The sequence below is a fragment of the Capsicum annuum genome, chromosome 8, assembly GCF_002878395.1.
Source record: "Capsicum annuum cultivar UCD-10X-F1 chromosome 8, UCD10Xv1.1, whole genome shotgun sequence".
In the NCBI taxonomy this organism is placed as follows: domain Eukaryota; kingdom Viridiplantae; phylum Streptophyta; class Magnoliopsida; order Solanales; family Solanaceae; genus Capsicum; species Capsicum annuum.
This window is the reverse complement of record NC_061118.1, coordinates 58,503-64,357: the sequence shown is the minus strand read 5'-3', so window position 1 is coordinate 64,357 and position 5,855 is coordinate 58,503.

Genomic DNA, 5,855 nt, shown 5'->3' with positions numbered 1-5,855 from the left:
CTGACCTCAAGATCTATGGTTAGATAGATAGATACTCCACAAGATTTAATCAAAAGACTCTGCAACAACAGCATTAAAAATTAAACAAAAGACAAATATTGAAACAAATAAACAAACAGAAGATAGTATAATTACAAAGAGATCATATTTTCTTCTTCTTATTCTTCTTGTTTAGCCTCAGTAACTCCTAAAAAACTGTAAAAAGATGAGATTTTTATTGAAGAAGATTCAAGATAATAAGCAAAGATGGAGTCTTTTTGCAATATTATGAAATGGGGTTGTTGAATTTTCTTGAGAAAAGGTGCAGTTTTTCTTCTTTAGAGTGATGATTTTTTTTCTTTTATGCTGCTTTCTTTTTTCCCTTCCCATAGTTTTGTGGTTTTTAGTAATTTTATATTTATTTTATTTTTTTATTTTTGGCTTTTTTGAGTGAGGCAAATCTTGGCCGTTGAATGTTGAATGGAGGGCTAGATGAGTTTCCCTCCATTCAAGTGATATTAGGAGACTTTTGGGAGTCTGTGGAAGGGGAAAAAAGAAGTGCACGTGACTCTCACGTGACGAACATGTTGAAAGAAGATGAGTAGAGCCCAAATGAATCTTGAAGATGGGCTGGGCCTAAATGTTTTGTTGACATTGGGCTTGGGCTAAGGTTAAGAGAAAGGGAAAATGATAATTTGGGCTTGGGATAGGGTTAAGTTAAGAGAAGAAGAAAATTTGGGCTTAGGTCCTAAGTTAAGGCTTGCTATTCAACGACGACTTACAACCAGTGTAATCCCACAAATAGAGTTTGAGGAGGGTGGAATAGAGTGTATGCAGATCATACTTCTACCTCGTGGAGGTAGAGAGGCTATTTCCGATAGACCCTCTGGCTAATTAAGTTAAGGATGGGTATACAACAATAACGTCCAACGTAACCAATGTAATCTCACAAGTTAGGTTTGGAGAGGGTAAAGTAGATTTTATGCAAATTATACTTCTACCTCGTGGAGGCAGAGGGATTGCTTCCGATAAACCCTCAAGCTAGGTTAAGGATGGTTATATTGTTGTCATTTTAATCCCATAAGTAGGGTTTGAGGAGGGTGGAGTAGAGTGTATGCAGATCATACTTGAGAGGATGTTTCCGCTAGACTCTCCAATTAAGTTAATGCTGACTATACAACAACAACAATAACGTCTGGCCAGTGTAACACCACGAGGAGAGTTTGGAGAGGATAGAGTAGAGAGTATGCAGTTCATACTTCTACCTTGTGGACATAGAAAGACTGTTTTCAAGAGAACCTCAAGCTAAGTTAAGGATGGCTATATTGTTGTCATTTTAATTCTACAAGTAGGATCTGAAGAGGGTAGAGTAGAGTGTATGCAGATCATACTTGAGTCAGTTTCTGATATACCCTATCTAGCTAAGTTAAGGATGGCTATACTACAACAACAACAACAACGTCCAATCAGTGTAATCTCGCAAGTGAGGTTTGAAGAGGGTAAAACAAAGTATATGCAGATCATACTTCTACCTTGTAAAGGTAGGGAGACTGTTTCCCATAAATTCCCGACTAAATTTCTTAAATTTAGCATATATTCTTAAATTTCTCTATCGATATTGAGTACTCATTCCACACAAAAAGGAGAAACAAAGACGAAAAAAAAAATAGTATAAGACATGTAATTAATAATAGTAGTAGTACAAATAGGTGGACCATATATTATAATGAATACACATGCATGTCTTTGTTGTATTCATTATTTCAGTTGGTTGTTTCTCAATTTTTTTTCTTCTAATGTTCATATTATTCTGCTAGTCAAATATGTAATAAATCAAATATATAGACTATAATTTTGCATATCTCCTCAACACTATATACATTTATATCTAAAAATAGTAACATACAAAAATATTGACTAAACTTCCCATCTAATGAATAAATAAAAGCTTTCTAGATTATAACATGCACCTATAATACCTCTTCACTTGATAATCATTGAGTTTAGATATAAATATTAAGTTTGAAAAATAATACAACTAAGATTTAATTAGCTAGAGGGTTATTATCCTAATTATTACTATAACAAAAAAAAAAATTATTGACCAGCCAGTTGATATATAAATTTGGAGTGTTTGGTACAAATTAAATTACTTGACTTGCAATTAAAAACAACTTGGTCCCTCGTTAGGTAAACTAATCATAAATACATGGAACAAAATGAAAATGAAAATTTTCCCTATACAAACATGAAAGTAATTTCAAATGTTAAAAATTTCGAGGATCGATCATTGTGACGTAGCAAAAATAGTTTTCAACGAGTACATTTTCAACGATTTCGTTGGGAAAACACTTTTCAACGATTCCGTTGGGAAAACACCTTTTTAGTGTATAATAATTTGATAATATATGATGAAAATTTCTCTAATTTTAATTAAATTTTTTAAGTAGAGATTGCATTATATTTCTCAACGGTTAATATATAGTTAGTCTTGGAATTACAACAGAACGTTATAATATTTGAGCTAACTTTAATTTGTAAATTGACCAAAAAAGTGAAGCTTTAAAAAAGGAGAAAGCAAAAGACTAATTTCTAAAAAGGGCGAAAACATAAGATTAATCTTTAAAGAAAGTAAAATAAATAAATAAAGAATTATTTATGGATGACTTTTAATTAATTTGATATTATTCATAATTTGACATGATTGTAATTATTATGTTTAAAAACTTTAAAAGAACATTGTCATATGCAATTATCTTACCTTTGCTCAACATTATTATACATGGATTGGGTCAATTTGTAGGTAAAATTGCCATCGGAAAAAGTTCATTAGACTCTCGTTCTAGAATTCTTATTCACTTTGCATCGGAAATAATAAATTTTACCGAACACAATTTTATTATCAGGACTGAAATCTAAAACATCTAATTATGGATAAAGAAAATACGTATCATCCCATCGCAACCTGTGGGACTCATAGGAGCCTTCTTTTTTGAAAAAACTGGAGAAGAAATTCCAACTTTCATGTCATTTCCTAACTCCCCTTTTGTTTGAAAAAGCAATCAATTTTTTTTTCTTTTTCTTTTCAAAGTTTGCCTTATGAGTGAATTGCACAAAGGGGTTTAATTTGCTTTAAGTAAAAAATAAAATAAAAAAAAGAGGGAATTTGGGTTATGGGTTATTAAATTGCTAATACTAAATTTCTATATTTACTGCTGCTACGTCAATTAAAAGTGCATGTGTTATATGATGTTACCGTCTAACGAATATTATTACCGTCAACAGTTATGATATGATAATAAATATTCTTTCATTCTTAATTAAATATTTCAAACTCGAGTTTTATACCCATTAACATGAAACTTTGTAGCGTGATTTATAATTTAAAAGATCCCAATAGATATCGGATACTAAATAGAAGAGAAAAAAGAATTTTTCTATTGGTATACCTTTCCTAATAATAATAATATTTTTGGTTAATATTCAAAGCATTCAACATCTAGAAAATGACCAAGTAACACTAAATCAATCTTTATTTAGTCTTCACCAATAATTATTTGACAAGTCATAAACAAAATTGCAATCACTAGACTCATTAAAATTTAAATGATAATTTTTTAAAAAGTCCTTTTAAACTTTTTACACTTAATTACTATATTGGGAAAAGGCATCGTTTCCACCCTAAACTATACCCGAAAAGTCTAAGCCACACCTAAACTATACTACTGACATATTACACACCTTAACTATAAAAAAGTGATATTATTACCTCCCACGACCTCCATTCTAAGGCGCATGTGTTACATTTATTTTAGGCGCGTCCAGCCTATTAAATAACAAAAGTAAACGGCTAAAAACATTAAGGAAAAAGTCATCGTTTCCACCCCAAACTATAGTCGAAAAATTGAATCTACACCTATACTATATAAGTGACCTATTACACACCTTAACTATAAAAAAGTGATACTTTTTGCTGACGTGGCAGCGCGTGTAAAACACTACACCACATGCAAGTGGTGGTAGCTTGACAGAGTGTAAATAGTTTCACTTTTTTATAGTTTAGGTGTGTAATAGATTACTAGTATAGTTTAGGTGTGACATTCACTTTTCGGGTATAATTTTGAATGAAAATGATGTCTTTTTCCTTGCTATATTTGAACTTATTGCTCACATTCCTATTATTTTAAGTTCAACTTTTTACTTTTTTTCCAATAATAAAATAATGTGGCATACGCATGAACAGTTCACACAAACTTTGCCAGAGATATATACTCTAAAGTATATATACATATAATATAATAAAACATCAGAAAATACCAACTCGCACCTACTTTTATTTGTCTATTTACACTACTTAGCCAGTGACGGAGCCGAAATTTTCACTAAGGGGTTCAAAATAAAAAAAAGTAGGCATACGAACTAGCCAAAGAGGATTCAACATCAATTATGTATACATAAAAAATAATTTTAATCATATATAAATAATATAATTTTTTATCGAAGAAGGTTCGGATGAACCTCTTATGATAAGGTGGCTCCGCTACTGTACCTAGCTGACGACTACATAACCTAAAAGACTACGACTACAAGACATTACGAAAGTGACTCACTTCTATTCTCACGGTAGATCGTAGTAAAGTATTCATTCATTTTTAATTAAAATATAAATTCAAAAGTCTTGAATATAAAATCGCATTTTTGGGGCTTCAAAACAAAATGACTTAATAATAGTAGTAATAATTAATAGAAATAAACAAATGGTGGGAAAAGAAAACAAAAGTGTAGTTAAGAAGACAGCTTTGTGGTGGTGACCCATTAGTATTTTAATTTATTTTATTTTATTTTTATATTTTAAAATAAGAGCTGTACTTTATATATCACTGTTTGTACACTCTGTCAAATTTTGGGCAGCAGGCAGCCCATCCTTTCTTTTTTGGCTGTCACAATTTATTAACTACTTATTTAATCAAATAAACTTTTATATTACTAATCAATATTTTGTAAAAAGATTTCTAAATAAAGATATCATAATTTACATGCTCTAAAATTTTGTAGTAAAGCTTAAAGATGTGCTTCATCCTATTTAAAACTTTCACTAGCAACCTTCTCACATAATCTCCAATAATTCCTTCAATTTTTTTTTTTCCAGATTGCATGTTCAAATTATAACAACAATATATTCGATGTTATTTTATAAGTGAAATTTGAGAAAAGTACAATCTTTACAAGCTTATCCTTACTTCATGAAAATAAAAGAAACCATTTTCGCAAAATCTTCGACTTAGAGTATGCACGTTCATCTTTTACCCGTCCACTATACTAAAAACAGATGACCAATAATACTTGTCCAGTTTAAAAAATCAATACATAATGTACCCATTTTACTCTTGATATTGAATACTACTATTCATATATCACCCATTATATTTTCCAAAGCAACAACAACAACAACATATTATTTAGTGTATTTCCACAAAGTGGGGTTTGAGGTAAAGTGTATACAGTCCATACCACTTTCTCGTGAAGAGGTTGTTTCCGATAGAATCTAGGCTAGCTAGCTCAAGAATACAAAGGGCAGTCCGATGCACTAAAGCTCTCGGTATGCGTAAGGTTCGGAGGAGGGCCCAACATACATAAGAGTGTATTGTATACAACTTTACCTTGCATTTCTGCCGGAGGCAGTTTTCAAGACTTGAATACATGACCTCCTGATTACACGACAACAACTTTACCAGTTACTCCAAAGCTTCCTTTATTGCTTCTTAGTGGAGAAGTATTTATGTAGGATATTCACACACCACACACACACACATGCATCTTTCATCACTCTATATACACATATATATAAACCCCATATTACCCTCATTTCTCCTTAA